The 26803-nt window shown below is 37.9% G+C and overlaps 1 non-coding gene across 1 annotated transcript; it reads right to left on the bottom strand.

The window, feature by feature from the left end:
- Nucleotides 1-4811: 4811 nt before the first annotated feature.
- Nucleotides 4812-4943, bottom strand: LOC141419336 (small nucleolar RNA SNORA51). Its single transcript, XR_012444120.1, has one exon. It is a non-coding gene; the product is annotated as a small nucleolar RNA SNORA51 (small nucleolar RNA).
- Nucleotides 4944-26803: the final 21860 nt, after the last annotated feature.

Below are 26803 nucleotides of genomic sequence, written 5' to 3'. Positions count from 1 at the left end.
TTCCATGGCTCAGAAACTCCCTAGCTTGTGCCGCAGAAGCAATGTGCAATACATGCAATCTCAGCATTTATCTTTAAGCTCCAGAATTTAGGTTAGCCACCTTTTTTGTAAGTGGATTAATAGTGAATATTTTAAGCTTTGCAGGCCATAAGGACTCTATCCATGTTTACTGTTGCAGTAGAAATCAGCCATAGATACTAAAAAATGATTGCCATGACTATATTCCATGCTATGTTATTTTTACAAACAGGTGGTGGCCTAGATTTGGTCTGCAGGCTATACTTAGCTGAATTCTGGTCTAGGCCTACATTAGAGTAGGACCAGAAAAGAAGCCAGCGATTCAATGAATATTCAGTAAGTGGACAATATCTGATATATGCTCCAAAAAACCTCAGTCTAATGCAGGATACCCATACATAAGGAACTAGTTGCAATAAGTATAAGTGTTATGAATAAAGAAGTCAAGGTGTAAGAACACAAATGACTGATAAATCCTTTTCAGGGAGTTGGAGGAGGTTTCATGGAAGGAGCAATATTTTAATCAGAACTTCTCTCTTTCCAATCCTGGAAGATACTGTTTAGCTACTTGTACACCGTCACTCTCATTGATTCCAGACACACACCATGATCCTTACTGAATACAGAGGCTCAGAAAGACAATACCAGACAACACTGTATTTTCTAAATGAACTGTATTTCTGCTCCTCACTTAAATGACAAGTAATAGTTCCCCCACAAGGAAGCAAGGCAAGACTGAGGTCAGTGACACTGTATGTGTGGTCAGATGGCTGAAATGTAGACCCTGGCACAATATTCTCAGATTGGCAGGCACGACTTCATTGGAACAGGAGCACAGAATTCAGAATAGAGGGATTAGAAGTAAAAATGAACATAAGTCCTGCAGTCAGGGTCTCAAAAGTTACAATAAGGGATCTGACTTACTTCATCCATGTAGCATTAAAACCCTATTTATATTTTTGAAAACTCTTCTGACAGTATTAGAAAGCTGGATAAAAAGGTGGGGTTGGGGGTAGAAATGGAAATCAAGTAGAGAACTGCATGAAGATTATAAAGCTATGTCCTAAGACAATGGTAGTAGGAGTGCTAAGTTGAAAGCAGTTTTTAAAAAAGCATTAAGGGAACAGAATTTATGATTCTTGCATATCAAATTGTATGTGAAACTAAAATAAGGGTAAACGTTCACATTCCATTCTTAAATAATGGACACTTCTGCCCTCCAGTGACTAAGATAGACACAAAGAAAGACACATAACGAAACCTATGAATAATGTCCTAGTCTGAATGACACCTTGAAAATCTGTGCAAAGCAGAAGAAGTTTGGTAAAAGGAAACATCAGTCTTAAAAATGAAGGAAAACCTTCACTGATTTTAATTTTCAAATCCCCCTGCTTTCTACTACAGCCATAGAATCGAATAAGTCTTCATATCTCTCTTGTTAGCTCATTAGCAATGAGGATCTGATCTTTAAAAGAAAAATTGGGAGATTTCACCACAGATGGGAATGCCTTGATTACACAGGGAGGCTGCGACTGCACAGTCAGCAACAGGTGCTGCTGTATTTGTAGAACCCTGTGCGTCAAAAGACTAGCTGAGCCTCCGGAATGGCTGGTGAATAACAATTTACACTGATTGCAAATCCCTGATCTTGTTTTTCTCATATTTTCCTCTAATAAAGAACAAGTGGAGGTATAGTCCTCATTCCAGCCAGCTTAAACAAGCACTCAGGATTTGTTTCTACTCAGCGAAGCCCATCTCCATCCACACCATTAACTGTTCCCCTTTCCTGGGTCCCATAATGGGCAGATGACCTTCTAATGATGAAGAGAAAACATTCTTCCTCAGGATCACAAGCAACATGAGATGGTCATCTTTAATAATCTTGAAGTTTCTAACCTTCCCTTTTGGAACAAAAATAAATGCTGGTATAAATCTCCATGTTTTATTTGTGGGAAGTTAATGATAAATTTAGAGGGGAATAGACAATGACAGCCCACCTCATACATATGGACATGGATATTGAGGGCATGGCAAGCCCTAGAAACATAGATTGGTGTTACATGAGCTGAATGCAGATAATTCTAGTGGATTAAAGTGATATCGTAGGTCTAAGTTCATAGGTATGGATGTTTAGCTGAGTAATCATGTTCCTCTTCCTTCAGGTATACATGAGTGGCCATCTCTGTTGTGTTTGTAGAGAAAAAACAATTCTTTGGTAATGCAATATTAGTTTTGTAAGTATTTTTGGCTGTTAGGGTTTGAACTCAGGGCCTCTTGCTTACTAGGCAGGTACACTAGCATTTGAGTCATATATACAGACCTTTTTGGTTTTGGTTATTTTTTGGATAGGGTTTCACATTTTTTCCTGGGGAAGGCCTTGGACTATGCTCTTCTTACCTCTGCCTCCTATGCAGCTGAGATTATAAGGCATTTGACACCATACCCAGCTTGTTTGGTGAGATGCAGTCTTATTAATTTTTGCCTGGACTGGGCTTGATCAGTAATCCTCTAATTCTCTACCTCCTGAGTATTTGGGATCAAAGGTATGCACCACCACACCTGGGCTGCAAGGCAATTTTAATAGTTTTATCCAGTGGAATCCAAGATGTCCCTTACTTATTGATAAAACTTAGTTTGTATATACTTGTCATTATATTATTTTGAAGAGCTTGGTGGTCATATGAGCTTAAGCCCTCAAAGTCTATATTGTGCATAAAAACTTGTCCCCTACAATAAAAAAAGCAATTTTAAAATCAACCTTCAACTAAGATAACTGTAAAGGAGCTGTATATACTTTGGTAATTCTTTCAAAGCGTCTTGCTTTTTTTTTGCTAATCTTTCATTCAGTATTTTTATGAGTTAGATGATTTGGAGAAGTTGCTAATTTTTCCTTAACTCAATTTCCTCATCTTTAAATTGAAAATGATTTTAATATCTATCTTTCAGGATTGTCAGAAGCAGAGAAAATTATTTTGCAAGTAGAAAGCAATACCTGGCAGAGAATAAGCAAGCAATAAATAGTAGCTATGGTGATGGTAATTTAAACAATGAAATTAGGAGTCTCCACAGACATTCCCAGGCCCGGCAAGCTTTTTTAGTTCTCTGCTACCTCGAGGATGCACATATGTTTTGGAGGAAACAGAGCTAAACGGTCAATGAATACTTTTTTTTTTTTTTTAAGTATAGTGCTCTTGTTCTTTGCTGCTGAACTTTTTTTCAATGACCTCTTTACCTCCTCATTTTCCACTTAGACCCATTAGCAGGATGGGCTGCAATATGTTGCTTGTCATCTGTTTCAAAGACACAGTGATGGGATACAGGTACACCAGATGGATAAACCTAGTGTGACTAATTATTGTGTATTTGCCTTTAATTATTATCATTTATTACCAGAGGAAAGACAATAGAGGTTCTCTGACTAAGAAGAAACTGTTGGCAGCTGGGAAGTTTTCGTGTCACATTATTGAGTGCAGGAAGTCTTCATTGTTGCCGGCAAGAAAAGAAAGGAAAAGCCTACATATATAGGATAGAGAGGTAGGTAGATAGGCAGATACATATGTAGGTAGGTAGATAGATAAGACAGATAGATGATAGAGATTAGGTAGATGATAGAGACAGCTAATAGATAGATGGGCAAATAGATAAAATTTGGCTTGCTTTAACATTAAAACTAATTCATTTCTATAAATATTGAACTGTTTGTTATTTGTAAAGTTGGTTCCAGAGAATTTTGAATATTAATGTACAGGATCTTTTCTAGTCTTTGATAGAGCAGTTTTTGGAAAGAATTAGCCTACGTGTGTGGTGATAATTGCGTTTTTACAGCAGGAATTTGAACCTAGAAAATCACCCCTAGATTTTCCAAAATAGGTATTTACATAAGCTTTATCACTTGTATTTTGATTTTTCTTTCATTATCAAGTAGCATTTTAAAAAAAATTAGCCTGTTCTTAAACCACAATTATGATACAGTTCATTTTAAAAACATGAAAGATACAAAGTTTTTAACCACAAGGTTAAAAATCTGAGCCACTTATGAAAAACGTCCACTGGGAAAGTTTGTAATCAAGGAAACTTTTTATTTAGACAAATATACCCATTATCATGGAGTGTAAAGTCAATTCATGTGGTTTGACATATTGATATATACCCAAACTATAAAATGACTACAATTTCTCTACTCATGCAATAATGAATTGGAAGAAGTCTACATGAGAAAAAATAGGCTATGTAGTAACACGAGCTTAGATTGTGAGAAGCGATTCTTTTTTGTTTTATTTCATGAAGAGGTTTATTTTAGTAAGACAACTGAGTACAACCACTGGATTTGATGGTCTCTAAAATTCTGCCTGGTCCTTGAATTCTCCTAGTACTTATACTTTTTTAAAATGGACAACCCTGTCATCTAGTTCATTTACCAAAATCAGTTGCTAAATGATTCCTTTTTGTCAAGGGATTGGTGGTGAAATAAACCTATGTCAGACAATCCTGGATATATTTTCATTCTGAATCCACTCAACAACCTTACTGAGTGGTAACTCACTTCATCTAACATTGAAGTAAATGTTTTTCTCAGCAGAATGAAATTCCTTCATCCTCTGGAAGAGATGGAACCCAAAATTTAAACCAAGACCTGTCTGACCCCAGAACCACAATCCTTTGATTGTAGCCTATGTGCAAACCGTCTTATGCATTTAGATATTCCTCTTAAATAATGTAAAATTTCTAGTGTACTTAAATTAACCTTATGTCTGCCTTTACTTTCCCCAATATGCTTCTTTTTTTTTTTTTTCCCATGTCTCCCAATTCACAATACAGACCAGGCACAGGGCCTGGGCTGAGGTGTATATGGGGTAGGTTTACTTTGCCTCCTCTTTCTATACAGTCAGTGTAAGAACACAGCCTGTGGTAAGCACCAGGAGGCCAATATGCTTCTCTATAAACAGAGATTTTCTTTGAACCATGTTTCCATAGAAAAGCATGCTTTCCTCCATATACTCTGTGGTATTAATAAAAGTGTAGAAATCTTCTTCCTGGATTTTCCTTTTTTTTTTTTCAAATAACAAGATCTTGGTGCACATACATAGCAGTGACCAAATTTCAGAGTCCTAAGAAGTAACTTTTTATTTGGAAGTTGTTTGTAGGAAGGAATAAGCTTTGCTATATGAGTTCAGGTACAGACTCACCTGATGGGTTGAGACCATAACTCAGCCATTATATACTGATGCTCATTTTTCTGAGATTAGATAAATGTCTGTCTCTCCCCAAAAGGATGGTTCCATAAATATGCTTTTAACAATCTGTCAATAACAATCATTAGAAAGAATCAGATGAAGTCTTTGTCATTCTTAATCCATTTCTAGATGTAGAAGACTAAGATAGAGATGGATGGGAGGATTCAATGAATGCCAGTGACAGCAAAAGATGCTGAGAAGGTCATGATCTTTCATAGGTAACTGGAGATGGAAAATAACATACCACCGAGAACCTAGTACAAGTAGAGCAGTCATTCATTTAAACAACAGACTCTGACTGGGGATCTGCTATGTATCAGGCACTGTTTCAGGCCACCAAATAAACAGGACTTTTCTCCTCTGTCTCTATGGATCCTTCAGAAGATCGAATACAGAGATAGAATTCAACAGCTATCCATATTTCTGAAAGGGACTTCCGTCAAATCAATCTTCAGGACTTTATATCTTCAGAAAGCTAGGAGAAGCCCCTAAAGACTTCTCATTTTCAAGGGTCTTCATGGCCATTTATTACAGGGTACCAGTAGGATGTTAAGTCCTTTATTCCCTGACTTAGACAACAAAAATTTATTGAGAGTTTCAGAATTCTAACACCAACTGGACATAGTTTGTATATTCATAGGGCATATATCTCAGAAACAGAACCAATAATAAATAAGTAAAATAAATTTTCAGTATTTTAACAAATGAATCAATATTAAATATTTATAAATTGCAGAGTCTTATGAAACTTTATATTTTGACGATGTTTGAATGATTTGGTTTGACATAATTCCTTGCTAGTTTAGACTGATCACATGTAGATTGATTAATGAATGCATTCAGTTACTTCCAAGAGATATATTGAGTTCCTACTATGTGATTAGCATTACATTAGGAACTGGGTCCTCAAGGATAAATAACAGGACTCTGCTCTTCCTCATAGGGTCACTCACATACTGGTGGAAGAGAAAGACACAAAAAAGAAATAATAACATATTCATATTAGAAGTGCTTTAAGTGTTCTAGGGACAAAGTGCTTTGGAAGCACAGAGGAAGGAAAACTAACTTTGCAGGAGAAACAAGGAATCCATAGAGGCACTGACTTTGCAATTGGCTTTGACATGTATTGAAACCCAAAGTACTAATTTGACCACATTATTTCTGAAATGAATAAAAGGACAAACGAAAGAAGAAAAATTTGAATTAGTTTCTTGCTTAACTTCCCGATCCCAGGTACAAGGATTGAGGCAACATGGGAGCAAGCTTCCCTGTTCCATTCTTTTCTAAAAACTCATCCTTTTTACTTGCACACATGGGCTTTAATAATGCCAAAATGTCACATATTTTCTGACAGAGCAACACAAAGGGCCCATCTCAATTTAAAAGTACTTTTTTTTGTCCTAAAATAAAGTAAACATTTACCTTATGAGTTCGTGTGGAACAGGGATGCTGAGATATAGCAATGCAGAAAGGAGTTGACAGATCCAACTGGAGGCTGACCATGGAGAGTCATTGAAAGTCTACCCCTGCACTACTGCAGTCATGGTAAGGTGGGCAGGTTGCTGGTACCCCCACTTATCCATATCTTACATTGATATTAAGCACTGGCGTTCTTTGTCATTCCAGAATGAAACTCTGGTTCCAGAACATTCTTACAAGCTAAGGTGTCTTATTAAAAATAAGCCATAGAGATGCTGCTAAGCATAAGAATGGTCCAACCCATTGTACTCTGTTTCCATGATCCACAAATCCCATGGGGCTTCTTTATAGCCTCTGCAGAATCATTCTTTCTAGATGGAGAGATTATGTGGTTCTTCAGAGAGAACCACATAACTTCTGTGATGTGTTGATGAGATGTTCCTCCAAAAAGGCTGTCCCTGTTGCACAGGGGAGATAGTATGACTTGGGGAAAATGATTTACAAGTCTTGGCATCCATAGAAATGGTGTCATTTTGAACAGTTAAAACTGGTGGCTTAGAAGTGCATGACCCACCCATGGCAAGAAAACTTATAAACAAGCAAGTTTTCTTATAGACAGAACCAGGTAGCATGGATTTGTGCCTTTTAAAATTCTTAAAAGGCAGCACAGAGTGCCCTAGTCTGTGATTCTGGTCAAAAAGAAAGGTTTAGTTTCAGAATTAAAGCCCAGAATCATAATTGACTTATTTAGGAGATGCAAGAATGCATAAAATCAAGGATATCTAGCAGGTGGCTTCCTTTAACTTTGACCTTGTGAGTGTGGTTTGTCCTATAGCAATGATAGGATTGTATCCTGAATCTCAGACTTCACATGTCAGAAAAGTAGTAGTTCCAGGTGTGTCTTTCCATTGTGGAGAGTCTTCTCTGTCAAAGAAAATATATTTTGGGGGGTGATATTGGAGTTTCTCAGGACCACGCTCTTCATAGGCAGGAGATCTCATACTACAACTCCATTTCTATTTTAAAATGGGGTCTTGTGCTGTTTGCTCAGGTCAGCCTTGGACCACAATGCCACCTTTCTACTTTTGTCTCCCCAATAGCTGGGATTGCAGGCATGTGTCACCACCCTCTGTTTACTTGTTGAGGTGTGGGTCTTGATATTTTTTGCCTAGTCTGGCCTGGAACCATGATTCTCCAGATCTTCACCTCCCATGTAGCTGGGATTACAGGTAAGAGTCACAATGCTCAGCCCAAAGAAAAACTTTTAAATAAATATTATGCTGTATTCTAGTGACACTAAGTTGCTGGCAGACCCAGATGTTGCTGATGACTTATTGTACATACTAATTTGTGTTTAAATTTTTTGAAAAATTGGTGCTTTTGTTTGCAGAGTAGGCTGGGCCCATAATGTCTAGTCCAGATTCTTTTCAAGGTTTCTCACTGCTATTTCTAATCTGTGTCTCCCATAGCAAACAACCTTGTCCCACTATCCCCTAAATTAATCTACAAAATGGTTATGATAATGATATCTGTTTTTCAGGGCCTGTTGTTAAAGTGCAGAGGGAAAGAAAGTTCATGGTACAGGATGAGCCTACAGTAACAGCTCACATATGTTCATAAACATTTTATCTTCCCCCAATGTGATGAAGGTGGTACAGTAAGATGACCACCTCATCCTGCAGGGGAGAAAATGAAAAGTTGGAGAAAGACTAAAAGACCAGTTAAGATTAGAGCCACTGTCAAGGTCAAGGGTAGAACTAAGATCTATGCGCTCTGGTTTTAAGCTGGTACAAGCCAATTTTCTTTAGTTATTGTTATCTGTTCTTCACAGAAAGCCCTTCAAATAAAATATTACTTATCATACAGTAGTATATGTAGAAATTTTACATATGAGAGAGATATGACATAGATACAAAGTTATATGACATAGATAATAAGTATTCCTGTTAGGGTTTTGTATAAAATTTATCATGGAACATCTTTATACAATAGGAGGTTAAAATCTCAAATTTTAAAATACTTCCATGTTTTATCTATATGTTTGTAAAAACACATAGGTATTATCAATTTTACTATAAGTTTATAGCATGCAAATATTCACATCAGTGCTTTCGTAGATATTTAGGAACATTAAGAAGATAAAATAAATTACACCCTGACTTATTGGGAGACTTAAATGCACTGTATCTTCTTAAACATATTTCTTTTTTTTTTTGGATTTTTGAGACAGGGTCTCTTACTGTAGTCCAGACTGACCTTAAATTCATGATCCTCCTGGATCTATCTCCTGAGTTCTGGGATTTTAGGCATGTACCATCATGCCCAACTCTTAAAAGCTTTTAAAGGCAGTTTGACAAAAGAATTCATATTCTGCCATATTTGACTCTGGTCTGGAGATAAATATTCATTTGTGCATATGTAAATGTGTGTCTACATGCATATTGTATACATACATATGTGTATATGTGTACAATATACATGCAGACACAATTTTTATTCTCTTTTTACTCTCCATATGGATACTTGAATTTTCCACAATGATTAGACACTATATGAAAAAGAATTTCTCAGCTGTTTCTTTAATCAAAGTAAGCTTATGCTTCTCTCTTGATCCAATTTAGATGGAATTTCTTTTGTCTACATGGGACTGTCATTTTGTGCCATCATATCCAAACTTTATAAAATCAGTATATGAAATCAAAGAACTAAACCAACATATGCTTCATATTTCCAATGAGAAGGAAAAAACCCTATAATTATTTTATTAATACTAAGAGAAAGAGATGTGCATTATTTGCTTGTTTACTTGTATCAAAGCTTTTCCTTTGAGGGTGACCAAATCTCTCCAAACATTTTCATCTCAGTGGTAAGCCTCTTTGGAATCTGAATAGAAGCTTCCTGAAAATATTATTTTTGGAAAACTGACACTAATTGAAAGTCAACACTAATAATGCTAGACTGTCGTCAGTGGTGCAAAGTGATAGGAATGAGCAGAGTTTATGAAGTTGAGCCAAGGCATCTGGAACTCTTCTTGGTGTATGGGGACTGTCCTTTCAGACAGCCAGCACTGGCGCTCGGAAAGAGACTCTGGAATCATCTATGTCCTACCAATGCTTTCAACTATGTTGTCCACCATCTTGTTTATGAATTACCTTCTTTATCTTTATTTCAAGATCAGCTAGCCCTTATTTGTCTAGATGTTGTTGACTTAAAAAATAATCCCCACCAAACTTAAGTCTTCAATGAATGTTGTTCCAGATACAGGAGCTCTTGAGTTAAACCTAACGTGATTTACAGGATGATAGAAATTCAAGAAATTATGCCAGGAAGTATGTATGTGTTATAAATACAGACATGGGCTTAATTAACTTATTTAATGTCACTTGATCCAAGCACAGTGGTGATGTAGAAGGAAGAAAGGAAGCAAAGATGACCACAGTTTCCTTAAAAATAATGGTCACATCTTTCTGCCAGCTTGTGTAGACAGGAACCAGTACTATACTTAGAACATAGTAGATGCTCAATTTATGTGACAGAGAGAGGGAGAGAGGATGGAGGGCATTCGTACATGATAGGGTGAAGATGTCCTAACTTTGGAAGGCCAAGATCTCTTGGTGATTCTTAATGGATAATTGAGTTTCTTAAGGTATATGAAAAGTGGAATGGATGTGATATTCCGGAAAGAATAACTAGTGCCAGGAAATAAGCATTAAACTGATCATAGCAAAGGTAAATAAAGAAGGTCTCTACAACCAGAGGAGATAATTGGCAGTGGTACTGGTAGGAGGTACCACTAGAGAATGAAGGTCTTTGTGGGTATGCTAAAAATTCAATGTATTGATTTATAGGAAATAAGAACAAATTTCAAGTGGTGACCTTGAAGTCTGGAGAAATAGTGAGAAGGCCACTCTGAATAGCTTTCTGCTCTGCCATAGCTGATTCTTTTACTTACTGGGCTGAGTTCCCATTATCCCAAGAGGGGGAAATTTATGGGGATTAAACTTAAGTGGGGCCAAGCATGGGGGCTCATGCCCGTGATCCCACCACTTAGGAGGCTAAGGCACAAGGACTGAGAATTTCAGCTAGCCTGTATCAAAAATAATTTTTAAAAATAAATAAAAAAATAGAATGAAAGAGTTAAGTGGCCTTAAGTTCAGTTAGTAATGTTAGGAATGCACAAGGAAGGACTAGCGATAAGGAATAGATTTAAAAATATAAAACCTTTCCTTAAATGGATATTCTTCACTCAGAATGAATGATATTTAAGTTATGATCATGTAAAAGCTGCTGCTGGTGAAATTCCCTCACTCTTCCTCTTTCAAACAATGCATACACATGTTAGCAACACCAAGCCTCCAAGTTGTTTCAAGGCTGCTTGTTGGAGTAATTCATGATTGGAGTATGATTGCAAATGTATAATTTAAAAACACTCTGGTAGCAATTACCCTAGTCATTAACTGAAGAATGGATGTTCTCCTAAGACACTGGCTTTCCTGAAAGCTTGGATCTGAGATTCCAGACGCAGGAGGCTCAGAAGCTAAGGGAGGGGTATGGGACACATATGGATAGGAATTTTGATGTGAACTCTACTGTTTTTGAATCAACAATATTTAGGAGGCTGGAAACAAAATGACTTGTATATGAAATAAAATAGCATAGTTAATCTAATGCAAAAAGGGTTATTTTCCCTCCTAAAGATGCAAAAGAGCCTTGCTGATTTCACCTCACAGTATTTTATAGGCAATATTTGAACATGGCACTTCACAGGCAGGGAAGGAGGCAATGTGAGAGCTACAGTAGACACTTTTGCCTCAATTACCAACTGAAAAATGATTACACCTTCTTTGAAAAATAACCATGATACCAGAGGAGGGCCCTAGAAGTCATGCGCATACCGTGTTACCAGTGGCCCAGGCTATGTTATCCAGGGCAGGCTCTCACCAGACTCTTATCATAAGTCCCCACTTCTAGGAGTTACCAAAGCACCATTCCTGCAGTCCATGTATGTGAAGTGTTTGTTGACTGATTAAAAACTACTTGTGCATATTTCGCAAACTTGTCTGCATCAACTCTGTAACTTTCACTGATTTATTGATATTGCCCAGAAAAATACAAGTTTTTCTCTTCTGCTGTTACCTGGGCACACATAACTCAATGTGAGCCTTGATGAATCTGTCTTCAATAAATCAATTAAAAAAAAAACTGTCAGTAAGCTTTATATATCTATAAGAGTTAGTGTTGGTGCAAGGGGGACAAGGAAAGCCAAAATGAAATAAGTTTGAGATGGAAGCGACTGTAGTACCAGTCTGAGTCTGCTCTCTGCTTCACCTGGGAGCCCTTTAGTCTGTTCCCTTTCCTTCATCTCTTCCTTCCTAAAAAGGCAAATGGAGAAGGTTTGATGAGGAAATTCCTGACCTTGGGGCTATTGAAGATTTTCTTCCTCTCAACTTGTAGAATTATAAGGTTTCCCAAGATCCACAGATTCCCAGACTCCCCTTTGATCCTTTCCAGAAGTATTGATTAAATGCAAGATTCAGTTTCCTTTGGCTTCTGGAATTTCCTACCATGTTGCTTTGGAGGAGTAAAGAAGTTGCGATATGGAAGTCGTTTTATTGCTGCATGAATTAATTGGTGGTAGGTTCAGAGTGAGTCAGGTTTGGTTTAATTGAAGTACTATGCAGAGGATAACCTAGTGAAGGTGCACAGTAGTTAAAAAGGCCCTGGACTAGGGTCCCAGACCACTGGGTTCTAATTACGGTTTTGACATGAATGTGAGCTAGTGATGACCTCCCTACAGCTCCATTCTCTCTTACATTCAAAGAGAGAAACCTGTCTCTTCCTGCTCTCAGAGGGGATGCCTCCAGTCAACCGATGCAGGCAGAGTGCCACAGCTCAGAACTCTGGGAAGTTTGCCTTGTTTTCTGAGTGTTCCCTCTTTATTTTCTTTCCAATTAGTTTTATGTGTCTATTTATTTTCCTCAACAAGTTCACAATTTCATTTCTTTTTTTTTCTGTTTATATTCCTCCTCTGTTTCTGCCCAAACCCTGGAGTGCTCCACACTCTGAAAATCTGCTTGCTTTTAAAATCCATCTGCATGGAATTATTTATAGTTTTGATAAAGTCCTATTTTGTCTCATGTTTATTTTCTTTAATAATAAGAAACCTGGGTGAACTTTTCCAAAAGACCAAAAAAGGATTCAAGTTTTCAAAGATGCTAGGCAACCCTGGCCAAAAAGTACAAAACAAGCCTTGGGTGCCCTCTCTTTTGTGATTTGGGATTTTTTTTCCCTCCTCTATTAAACATTCTTTCATCTAAATGTGTTGTGGGGAGAGGAAAAGTAAATAAATCCTCTGAGCATGGACTCTTTCCAGAACACAATTGTGTTTCTCTCTTCACAAGTCAGTCCCTTTGCTTCTCTATATCATTTCTACACCAATAATGATATTTCAGTACCTGAAGTAAATTCTGCATTGTGATTGGCAAGTATGTCCACAGTTTAAAGATGCCCAGCCAATTATTCTATACCTTTTTTTGTTATTATTATTCTACATTCTCCATAAAACAGCTTAGCTCTTAACACTTGTGAATCTGATTTTAAGTTATGCCTGTAGATTTTCCATTATCCTTTTAGCTAACTTTTCTTGTCACTCTCACCACTGAGTACTTTGAGCCTTTGTAACTAAATAATTTAAGCCTCATGCCCTCTCTCTCCCACATCCTTTCTTCTTCATTACCATAATGATGCTGCCCAATGTTTCCTGCATTAAATTAATTTGCCCACACATTGGGGGTGTGTCAATATGAAGAGAGAAATTTTCAGTCTTTAGAGTGAGATAAACACAACATCACACACATGCACAATTACACCTGCCAGGTGTGCTTACAAATACAGCATGCTAAACAGTATGGATGGCTAGTGCTGCAAGGTGACCAAACTTGAGAAAAAAAGAGCAGAACAAATATATAAACCAGAGGGTATCAGTGAGCTAGTCCAATCAGAGTCACTTACAATACATAATAGAGGAAAAACAGAAGCAAGTCTGATACAGACAGTTTTCAGAGAATTTTTTAATTTAGTTAGGTGAAAATTAAAAAAAAGTTTTATTTCCTCACCTTGCCTTTCATTTTCTTCCTTTTGTGTGTGTGTGTGTGTGTGTCTGTATAAATAAATAAATATATATATACACCCCACCCCCACCCCTTAGCAATCCTTCCTTTAAGGTTTAATTTAACAATAACATTTGCGATCGGGGTCCTGCACATCTCAAGGGCATTGCTCTTGAAATTGCACACACTCTGCACCATTTATCATGGGCTGACATGTGTCATGTTCCAGACTGCGACTCCAAGAGGTTACAGCTCACGACTGCTCCTTTGTTGATCAGCTGCCGAGACAACTGAGGCACCTTTCTTCCTTCTCCTTTCATTTTTCCCCCCTTCTTATTATTAAAGCTGCCTCATCTCCTTTCTGAAGGCCTAACTCAGCCCTTTGCAGAAGAAGGAACACAAAAAGATTTGTATTGCTTTGGATGCTATGCCCCTCATTTCCTGAAATTTCTGATGGGGGCCACACAGTGTTTAATAAGATCGGAATGCACCACTAATCAACTTTAATCTTTCTCGCAAAAGAAACAGAAAAGGCCATTAAGTGAGCACCCACCTGGCTTTGTTTCCAAGCAGACAGCAGCCTATGCAGGATGGGAACTATTGGATCCCTGACTGAATCCCAGTCACACAAATGCAGCTCTCCAACATGCTCTTTTCAGAACATATGTTTCAGAATAAGATCCTTGTCTCATGATACATTCTAACCCAGCTGGAATTTGAACTTAACTCTGAATACTACTTTCAAACACATTGAAGTACTGAAGTAACAGAGAAGAGACTTTCTGGTTATCATTGCAAGAAGTCGACAGCTCCACCTACCAAAGATACTAGTTATTCCCAACTTTTCATGGCAACTTGAGCTTGGAAAAGTTTTAAATGCAAGCTCACCAGTGGCCAGTTTTTTCCTTAAGTATTTTAAAGCCATTTAAAGTGTTCCTGGCTGGATGTTTTCTTCATTAAAGAAGAGAAATCCTAGCTGGGCTCTGATGGCTCATGTCTGTAATCCTAGTTACTCATGAGGCAGAGATCAGAAGGATAGTGGTTTTGAAGCCAGCCCAGACAAATAATTTATGAGACCTTATTTCAAATAAAATAGTCACAAAAAAGGGCTGGTGGAGTGACTAAAGATGTAGGCCTAGAGTTCAAGCCCTAATATCAGAAAGAGAGAGAGAGAGAAATGAAAGAGAGAAAGAAAAAAAGAAAGAAAGAAAGAAAGAAGAAAGTCGGCACAGCAATCCAGAGATGTCAGTGTGGTTTTAAAATAAGTCCCCAGTCATTCTCTTCATTCTCTTATCCATTCCTTACATGTTCACATCAGACCTTTCCTTTCTTCCTGTAGCACAATGGAAGATCTCTCCCTCCCGTGTGAACTACTTCTGCCCAAGGGACTTGGCTCAGACACCCAAAAGCCTGCTTCCTTCCCCTTTCACCTTAGTGGCTGTGTTTTCTCTATAGAGCTTTCCACATTTGTATTTACTTTGGTAATCTTTCTGTTTGGTTATCATTGCTCTTTCAGTACCTACCCTAGTACCCAACACACTGTTGACCCTCAAATCATTTGTTGAATGAGTGAATAAACGCGGTTAGAACCCTTCCTTAGGGATTGTGAAAGGGACTTGCTAATCTGCATTCAGCAAGAGCTTTCCTTTCTTCTTAACCAGTCAGCAACTATGGTATACATTACCCCCATCTCCATCGCATCCACTCTATTCCTACCTCCATTTTAGGTAAACTCTTACCTTTATGAGGTGAAGCTCTCCATACAGGACTAGAACCTAGGCTAGAATAAACAGGAATCTTCCTGCACTCCAGGAACACATAGAAATACACTTGCACTTTGTCTTCACTGTGAAATTTATTCATAAAGAACACTCATCAGTTTGAGGATAGCAAAGCATTCAAGAAGCACTAAGATTGTCCAGGTACTAAGCATTGGGCAAAGTTTGGGGGACTACAAAGATGATAAAAGCACCCCTGTTTACGAATTCCTTGTCTGGGAGAGGCAACAGTGAATCAGGTATAGGTCTGATCAGGGAGTTATGGGTACTCAAAGACAGCCCACCAACAGACAGAGTGACACACTTCCAAAGGGTTTCATAGACTTACTAAGGCTGAATCTTCAGTAGGGAAGTGAAGCCTTCTCCAGGTGGATAAGAGTAAAGAGTGTGTCTGGAGGAAAGTGTTGCCTGGATAAAGGCCTGAAACAGTGCAGTGCAGAAAGATGATTCTAGTCCTACTAATGTTAGCATCTCCTGCAGAACTAAAGAGGCCAATTAATCTGCTTTGGAGTCTTGAAGGCATAACTGGGAAATGGATTAGTATCATCCAAACCACAATAGCTGGTGTTGGTGTCCTTTTGGATTCCTCTCTAAGGAATCTCTCTTCTCATGGGTCCCTGAAGCTAATTGATAAATTATCTTCTTAATTAAGCATTAAGTAGAAACTTGTATTTGGTAACTTGTGTGTATGGGTAAGTGTGTGAATGTGTGTGCCTGTGGTGACTCATCTTCTCTCATTTTATTTTTGGCAGTACTGGGGTTTGAACTCAAGTCCTCCAGCTTACTAGGCAGGCACTCTACCACTTGAGACACACACCCATCCCTTTTAGCTTTAGTTATATTTTTGGATAGGGTTTTGAGGTTTTGTTTTGTTTTGCCTGAGATTGGCCTGTACCTTCTTAGCCAGCCTTCAATTCTCCTATCTAATCCTTCCATGATAACTGGGATTACAGACATTCACCACCATGCCCATTCTATGATAGTTAGTCTTGATGGTCAACTTAGATTAGTAAAACACCACTTTTGGTCTGTCTTTGATGTCATTCCAAGAGAGGATTGATTCCCACCCTGAATGTGGGACACACCATCCTATAGACTAGGGGCCTGGATGGATTAAAGGGGGAAGAAACCATAGGCGTTCCCTTTTCTGTTTCCTGTTTGCTATTATGTCTATGATTCTGATTCACCATGTCCTCCCCACCATGATGGACCAAAGCCTCTGAAATCGGGAGTCAAAATAAATCCTTCCTTCCTTAAGTTGTTCTCACAGGTCCAGTGACAAAAAAAGTAACAAATATTGTGCCTATGACACAATAGAAATAGAAAGAGAGAGAGAGAGAGAGAGAGAGAAAGAGAGATAGATTGACACAACAGCTAGTAAGTAGTGAGTGAACCTCACATTCTTATGGCAGTAGATGAAATCCTTCACTGTGTCTCAGAGGATGTATGCTATCACTAGATTTCTGAGGATTTCTTACTTATTCAACAGGAGCCCAGGCTTTGCACACTTCTCTGGTCAGACTTGAAAAATGATTGGCAGCTGAAATCACAGTTCAAAACTCAATAGATGAAAAGGTAAATTGAGAAAAGTCATTGTAATATCTAATCATCCCATTGCAAAGTGAACAATTGAATTATCAACTGGTTGTTTTGTTTCTATGACACCAAACATCAGGTAATTTCCAACTATTTCCATGTTTAGCATTACTTAGACAATATATCGAAATGACTCATTTTATCCAGATATCTTTGTGTTCTGAAAGATACATCATAATTGTCATTTAATTTGAGACTAATATTCATCATATTACCGATGAGAATGTGATGTATTAAAAAGATCAGGGCAAGGGGATAAAATATAAAATCTGGGTGCTAACTAAACATACATAACTGAAATCTCTTCCCTTTGCCATGAACTCAGCACTTTCTGTTTTTCAAGTGTGTAATTTTTATTCTTACTTACCCAAAAGGCATAATGTCACACAATTATGATTGACCTTGGCAAACAATGGTATTATTCTCAAACTTGACCAAAGACCACACAATCATCAAACCATTATTATTGCTTTCTTGATTTTCACTAAAATGTTAACCACGCCACATTCTTCTCTTATGAAAAGAAGGACCTTGTTGAGATATCCATCAGCTCCTGGGCATTAAGAGGGAGGTGACTCAAGATTAGAGAGGTCATCTGATTCTTAAAAGGAAAGGTGCCACCAAACCAAATGAGCAAAGCAGAAAATAGATAAGACATAATAATAAGCTGAAAAGTATTTAAAAGCAATCAAGTGAAGATGTTGTTGAGAATATTACACAAAAGAATAATGATGTGTGTACAGTAGGTAAAATATAGATTAGGATTTATAACAGGATACAGGAAGGAGACAGCGATTGTTTATAGAACATTATGACAGAATTTCAACAAACTCTTTTAAAAGCTTTCTCTTTGCCTTGGCATTGATTCCTGGGCAACCTGGCAGCTGCATCAGATGAAATTAAATGCCCAGGCTGGCAAGCATTCCAGGGGCTAAGGCACAGAACCTGATCTGAACTCCAGACTCAGCTGTGATATCTGTCTTTGGTCCAGTTCATCTAGTAAGTCAGAAGCCTCATTGCCTCTCCGTTCCAGGCCATTTATCAGGAAGAGGTTTATTTGCGGAAAGTTTCTAGTATTTTCTTTAATATCAAGTGGTTCCAGTGAACTTTAAGTTGACCTCTTTGGTCTCCATCCTTAGGTGATTATTTCCTTCATGGTACTGGATTAAAGTTATGTGCTGAAATGGAGATAAGAGTTGTATAATATTCTTACAGAGTCTTTCTACTGTGTGACTGGACCTTAACTGCAATTTAATGAGTGTCAAAGCTTGTCTTTTACATCTGCCTCATCAGGTTGTGGTGAAGACTAAATGGATTAATCCATGCAGAGAGCTAAAAATAGTGTTTGTCACATGGTAGAGGCTGCAAAATTGTAGCCATTAGTTTGTTATCATTATCATTATTATTTTAATAATATTTATAATGAACCAGATGGATAAATCAGGCTATGTACATTTCCATTCTTTGTTGCAATTACTTAAGTTTGCCTTTGTTTTACCTACCCTTAACTCCAACTCTCTTTCTTTCTAGCTTAATTTTGCTTTAAGTCTTCAACTTTTTATTCCATTTATTAATAATGACTACTATCATATATTACTCACCATTTGCTGGAAACTGAGCTATCTTACATTTTCATATCATTTAATCCTCTCGAAAACTTGTGAGATAAGCACTATTATTTTTCTTGTTTTGCATGTGAGGTAGTAGGTAGGATTAGCTAGTTTGCATGAAGTTGTACCTTTAGTGTCTTACTTATTCTCTGTTGCTAATAACACAATACCAAAGCCTAGCTAAGCTATGAAGAAAAGAGGTTTACTTTGGCTTGTGGTTCCAGACAAAGATCAATGAACTAACTCCAGTGATGGACTTCTGGGCAGAGGGCAAAGATAGTGCAGGGTAGCACATGACAAGAGACAGGGAGCACAGGAGACCTAGACCAACTGGCTTTTAAAGCAGAGCAACTAATCCATTGGTTCATTGATTGCATGAATGGATTAATCCACTCATGAGGATAGGGCACTAATCAACTCTTAAAACATCCCACATGACCTCACCTCTTGTTCCAGATCTGTTATGTTCTAGATTTGGGATTTCTGGCTTCCAGAACTTTGAGAAATAATTTCTTTTTTAGGAGCCACTCAGTCTATGGTATTTTTGTTATAGAAGTCTAAACAGATTAACATACCTTATATAAACAGAAAAATTCCAATTCACTATCATGCTTTGGAAATGGGAACCTCCATGTAAATTGCAGGGTTTTTGTTTTGTTTTGTTTTTTGCTGTTGTCAGTTGATTAGCATGAGAAACTATCTTCAATTTTTATTGCATTATTATCAAATTTTATTCTTAAATATATCAGTCTACTTCTGTGCCTCAGCTTCCATAACAAAGTGAACTTAACTTATTTATTCTTTGTTTTGTTATTTAAGATATTATAGTTCCCAGGGTCTATTTTTCTTTATGAATTCTTGTATTCATTACTGTAGAAAATTAGGACCACAAAGAGGTTTTATTTTTGAGTTTTTTTCTATGAACATAATGTTGTAGTATTCTCCCACATTGAAAGTGACTTTTATCCTTAATGTGAGCCAAAGAATCAAAGAAAAAGTTCATAGATATTGTTTGTGCTGGTCTCAATCATTTTATTATTTTACTTCAGCTTGTCTTTTCCCTTCTGTCTAGGAACATGATCCATTCCCAGTGCAGTTCTTTCTGTTTCCATCTCCCTCACTCCTACATGGGATTGCTGTTCCCTTTCTTATGAAACCACACATAACACCAAAACCTGTCTCAGTCCCTGGTTGCAGTCACTTCCCTGCCCTCTTCTGCCCTCCAGTCTCTGACCTCTGTCCTGGCATCCTCCTAAAGCCTTTAATGTTTAGACATCTTCTACACCAACACCAACACAGGTAGGACTGGTTGGCTCAACATTGATTTTGATTGTATGGCTGGTGTGGCAAGGATTGGTGTTAGGAATGATGAATTCAGACTTCTAAGACAGACCCTTCTAATCCTCAGTTGAGTGCCCTTAAGCAAGAGCAGGTTCTAGCTCTGAATGCAACTTGAACGTACTTGAACTTACTCATTATATACATAGCTATGAAGACAAAGTAGACCAAGTTTTTCCTCCAGTCACTACACCATGACTTGAACTCTGGACTTACAGTTTTATGTCAATCATTCTTTCTGTCTTGTTTATCAAATGAGTTCTGTCTCTCTAGACAAAAGATAAGATTACATTTGTAAATTACCTTTGAAAAATTTGGAGTACTAAATATATATGCACCAATATTGCATAAACAATACAAATAGGCCTATCCAATGATCTTATATAGAGTAAAACCTGTGCTGAGAACCTCAGCAAAGAGTAATCTACTATTCATGTTTTTGTGGATTCTGTAAAAGTAGTAAAAGTAACACTCTTGTCCGTTTCCAAAGTAGAATTTAGAAAACAACTGCATTTGCTTTCAGACAAGATAGAAGGGTGGAGTTGGCTGATGCTAATCTAAACATGGATCACTTTTCCTTTCTACATTATAATATAATGATAGGAATGAAAGCCACTGAAGCTGTTAGGAATCTTTCACATAGGGCATGCAGTAGTTAAAGCAATCTAGGAGTAAAACAGTGATATTTCAAATAAATATGTGAGCACAAACAATGCAAATAAATAATAAATATATTTTATTAAAGAAGTAGGTACCCAGGAAAGTCAACAATGTATACCAGTTATATGAAATCTCCAAGATTAAAGTTGGAGGGGAAAACTGAGCTGAGTTGTTTATAAGACAAGTAAGGAATGACTGAACAATGAACATTAAGCAGTGTCCAAACAATAATGCCATAAATATAAATAGAACAAGTCAACTCTGTCCTCAGGTCCAAATGCTAAATACAACAGAACCACATAAGCCATGTGAAACAAAGAGGTTAAGATAGGAGAAAGGATAAGCAGGAGACTGAAGAGCATTGCTCAAATGCTAGAGTGCCTATCTAGCAAGTGCAAGACCATAAGTTCAAACCACAGCACTACAAAAATGAAAAGAGAAAGGCAGTTCCATCATGGAAGGAAGATGGTAGTCTAAGATGCCCACCACTTCCTCTTCTTGGACTTAGAACATGTGGCATAAGAGAACATTACCTAGACACAAAATGATAAGGTTATATGCAAATTCTTAATACTCATTTTGCCCAGTCCTTAGAAAGCAGTAAGCTTCAAAGATCCCCCATTCCATTAGTCTGTCTTGTGTTACTATAATGAAATACCTGAGTTTGTGTAACTTTATAAACAAACAAGTTTTATTAGCTCACAGTGCTGAAGGTTCAAGGGCCTCTATGTGATAATTCTCTTGCTGGCAGAGTGGATTTGGCCCAAAGCATCACCTGGTATGTTAGTGAGTTTTTCATTACTGTGACAAATACCTGAGACAAACAATTTAAAAGCAGGAAAACAACTTAAAAAGAGGAAATATTTACTTTGACTCATGGTTTCAGTTCATGGTCACGTGGCTCTGTGTTTCTAGTGAGGCAGAGCACCATGGCCGAAGAAGCATATGGCATAAGAGGTTGCTTACCTCATAGTGGCTGGAAAGATGAGAAAAAAATAAACAGGAAGGGTCCAGTGACAAAGTACACTCTTCAAAGGAATGTCTCCAGTGACTTGCTTCCTCTGGTCAGGCCCTACTTTCCAGTCTCCATCATTACCTGATAATTCACCCAATCATGAATCCATCAATTCATTAATTAGGTAATGATCCTTCACGATCCAATCATAGAGTCACCAGCTGGGGACCGGACCAGCCTTTAACACATGAGCCTGTGAGATACGTTTTATACTCAAGCCATAATGCATGGCAAGAGATTAGGTGCACATGTGCACACACTGTGTGTCTTCTGGAATCTTTTAAAACATCGCCTACATGCAATCATTGGGTGTCCACTCAGATCACCTGAACTATTCTAATTATCCCCTAAGGCCTCACATCTGAACACTGTATGCTGATGAAGTTTCTAGCCTCATAGTACTTGATGGTGGGGATTAAATTTTAACACATTCAAAGCACATCCAAACCTTAGCATTCATATTATCTGGATAAAGTATTTGCAAAAACTTAAAATGTTAGTTAGTTGTTATTTATTTTGCATCTAATTGCAGTACAAGGGGAAAGGGACAGGAATCTCCCTGCCCCCCTCAGGATCTCTAAGAGATACCTATATCAAAAAAGAATAAAAAAAGGGGGTGGGTGAGAAATTGAATTACATTATTGGACACAAACCAAGTTCTTGGTAGGAGTCTTTTGTCATTAGTGAAAAATCAGATACCTATTAATATTGTCATTTTCCTTGAATAAAATCTGCTCAAATGGGCTACAGGAAGATATTCTTAATTTGCTTCCCTGCTTGGTGGCTGCCTGAAGATGGGAAATGGAAGGGCTGGTCCCAGGAAATTAGGAGAGGCGGTGTCAGAAACCCAGTTGGAAACTGATTTGAGACTGAAATAATTGCCAAGATGATTAATTATTCCTCTAAGTCCTACACAAACCACACACCAGTGGCTAACTTCAGAAGAGGAGCCAGCCCATAAATGGCAGGCCCATCTGCTCTGAAGAAGCCAGTTACCCAACCCCATTCTCCCCTACAGAGCAGTGGTTGGAGGGCAAGGGACTTTCTCTTTCCTCTGGAGAACTTCCTGTGGTGTCACCTTGTCACAGTTCACACCCTCTTTCTCCATGACAGTAATGTGTATTTCTCCATATGATTCTGATAAATGTCAGAATACATATTCTCCACAACTAACCTTCTAATAAGCCCATGGATATTATATATACAAGATACAGTTGAAGCATGTAACCTACTAAACATCATAGCTTAGCAACATGGTACCCTTCCCCTTTGTGACCATGTGGCTGACACTCAAATCTAAGAATCACTGCTTCTACTCAGCAGTTTGAGAGAGTTTCATACCACATATCACTAGCCTGGAAAATGATCAAAATTTGAATCTTGAAGTATGTGGCAATTCCATCAGAAATATCAATAGTGAATATAGGAGACAACATGAGTGTAAAGGTATGTTTGGGAAATGTTTATTGTTTTCTTGATTGATATTTACATCTCATGACCCAGAAAGACCTATTTGGGAAGACAGATGAATTAAGATGATATAGTACAGTGGTTCAGAGCCCTGTCCTGGCAATTACCTTGCCTGGATTCCTATCTTGGGCCTACCAGTTGCTATAAGAATGGCCCTGAGAAATATTCTAAAATATCTTTTCTTTGTTGTTTTAGTTTTTGTCAACTGAGAAATGGTTATGTTAAGCAGTACTGTGAAATAAAATTAATAGTGGGATATTGGTTTGGACTGAACTGCACTAGGCTCAACAGACCAACCACAATGGTCATTCATGCTGAAGTCCCAAGTCATCAAGCCAACACAAGTTGGTTATCTGACTTTGCAAGAACTCTGGAGAGTTTTATAATAGCCAGATCCCCATAGAGGACAGTTTTAGCCAGGTACATGGCAGGTGGAGGTAGGAGGATCACAGTCCAAGGCAGGATTGTGCAAAAACAGGAAAGCCTATATAAAAACAAACTACTAGGAAAAAAAGGCTGAGGGGTGGCTCAAGTGGTAGAGCACTTGCCTAGCAAGCTTGAGGTTCTGAGTTCAAACCCCAGGACCACCAAGAAATACAAAGTCAATCAAGTTCTTTATACTAAACTTGTTGCGATTTTGTCTCTTACAGTGGCTATCTCACAAAACTACTATGAAGATTCAATGATAATTGGACCATTACTTACAACTTTGCCTGTTTCATAATATTCACTCCATAAATATCAGATATTATGTTCATAATAGTCATTGTAGTGGTAACAATGACTACTCAAAGTAGTTAGCTTCAAATGAGTGACATAAACATAAACTTCAGACTCAAAATCAGTCCCCAAAATGGAAATGGCAGAAAAGGAAGACAAAACATGATTAAGCTACAATTCAGGTAATGAAGATCTGGAAGTTTGGGTTGGGTATAAGCTGAGTCTGAGTCAAAAGTCTGCTGTATTTACTTTGAAAAGGTAAGCTAATGCAATAAGAAGTCTTATGGATGTAAGCAGAATCCTAAGTCCTCAGCCTCCTGCTCTTGTTTAGCAGTGTGAAGCCACAGAGTTTCATGTCTAGGCAAGTGGGAAATTAATAACCTCAATCAAGAATGTGCCCAAAGGAGAGAGAGGAAAAGTAAAAAGAATCAGGCAGTCACTCCATTTAAACAATACTTGACTACACAAGAAGGCTGCATTTACACATGACAGAGGGAAATGTCTTAACTCAGTATTTGAGAGAAGGTTTTAACTACTCCAACCATCCAACTATGAAATAGACTGCTCTGTTAGCTCCTGAGTCCTCTGTCTCTCTGAGAGTATACTAGAAAAGGTAGAAAAGAACTTACAGTGGATTTTGGCAGGAAGAATGTTGATAAAACTCTGAATTACATAAATTGTTTGAAGGCTTTCTGCCGTCTCTCTCTTATTTCATTTCATGTTGCTATGACAGAATACCATGGACTGGGAAATTTATAAACATTAGAAGGTTATTTGACTTGTGGTTCAACAGGGTGGACTATCTAATATCACAGTGGGGGCTTTCTTGCTGTATTATTCCATGGCAGAAGGTATCACAGTGACCCCAAAGAGGTTATTCTCAAGTGCAAAAAAGGGGCCAAACTCCTGCAATAACTAGGCTGCTTCCAGAATAATTTTCATTTTTCCCTGAAAGCTAAGCCCTTATGACCTCATCACTTCTAAAAGACCTCACCTCTCAACATGGTTACAGTGGGGACTATTTCCAACAAATAAACTTTAGAGGAAGCATTCAAACCACAGAATTATCCCAAATAGTTTCTGATTGCATGACAGATATAAACCTTCCCATAGGCACCTGCCTCTTGTTATCAACCTCCACTTTTATGATACACACTCCATAGCAACGTGGTACTTTCCATTACTTCTGATTTCCATGCTGAATACAATTCCCACCAAACAGTGCTCACTAAGATACCCAGGAACTTCTGCTTCTTTCCATGGAGCTGGATGCTTTCCAAGAACCAGGTGTATTTGTCCCCATTTCTATTTAAACTAGTTGCATCTGTTACTGTAATTGCTTAGTTTCATTAAACATTATGTAAACTGGTGAAATATTAGTGTGAGAAGAAAGCAAGATGTTGTGTCTATGAAAACTAAGTTGAATGCTTTGGAAAGATTTGATGAAGGCGATTTGCTAAAAAGTAATTGCTGTTAAATTAGGTGTGAGTTAGACAAATGTATAAGATTGTGAAAGATCATTAAAATTTAGATGGATTCTCTTCTGAGATTGCTCTGTAAGTCTTTAAGTTCTTGTTCCACTTTGTAGAAATCATGGATGCTGCTTAATGGGTGTGATTTATGCAGAATAACGATGCAGAGCTCCCATCAGAAGGTCCAGAGGCAGAGAGAAGGCCTGGGCTCTACAGCAAAAGACTGACAAATTAGGAATCCATTTTTACGTGTTTTAAGTTAAAAAGTTGAATATGCAATGATTCTTTTTCATGAGTCTCTGCTGTGATTTGGTTAGAAAACGGGTTGCCGACTACCTACCAGGCTTCATTCCTCAGACAGATTATTGTTTAGTCTAAGTGACAGCCCAGGGACTGGAAGGTGTATTCTGCTATTCTGTTAGCTCCTGCTAGAATGACTGTCATGACAGTGTGACTTCAGAATTCCATGGTGGGTAAAGGCTACACAAGGGACAGGGGACTTTAAATATGCATGTGTAAAGTAAGCAAGCAACCAGGAGGGATGGAGGGTCTAGGTCAAAGAATCAGGTTTAAGGTTCAGTCCATAAGACAGGAGGGGATTGGTTGAAATCAATGCCCAAATACTGGATATCCTTGTCACATGAGAAGTGAAAGTGTCTGAAATGCAGCTGAGAGACAAGAGCTAACCATTGGGACCTGAGACAAGCAGAAGAGAAGAGCGAGGCAAGATGTAGGCACTCAATGGCCTAACCTAAATCCATCAGATGCTCCAATGGCCTCATAGGTTGCTAGTGCCTCAGAAGTCCTACCAAACATCTGTCAGTAAGATTTTTTTATTTTGTTTTGTTTTGTTTTGAGGGAGAAGAGCATTGGGTGAAGAGGCAACAACACTAGGTGGCCTCCTTGGAGTGGCATTGCTATGATGGATAGTAGGGAGAATCCTAGTGTCATGACCTATCCATGCCTCTCTCAAGTGTCACATACTCACCTTTTTAAGCGGAGTCCCAGGGAACAAGGGAACATGTGTAAAATATGTGTGAAAACAATTGAAATGGAGTAAGTATAAGATTTTGCTATCACATACAAAGATTTGATGCCAAAGGCACAATTTTGCAGTTCTGTCTGGTGTGGAAAATAGAAACTAACAGTGGGATCTGAGCTGGTAGAACCATAACAATAAAAAGATTACAAAATATTTTTTAAATTGTTGATACTGTTGTGAACTGATTATTGCTATTTTAGAATGTTTTAACCAGGTATTCAATGCTTTTAAAACCACAGGACTTTACTTTGTTTTGGTTTGGTTTTATCTTCACTGTTCTTTTGCCAGGTTTCATTTGTTTTGTGTGTTTTATTTATTTATT

This window comes from Castor canadensis, chromosome 19 (genome assembly GCF_047511655.1).
Source record: "Castor canadensis chromosome 19, mCasCan1.hap1v2, whole genome shotgun sequence".
Lineage (NCBI taxonomy): Eukaryota > Metazoa > Chordata > Mammalia > Rodentia > Castoridae > Castor > Castor canadensis.
The sequence above is the reverse complement of the archived record's forward strand: the minus strand, read 5'-3'. Positions and strand labels throughout refer to the sequence as shown.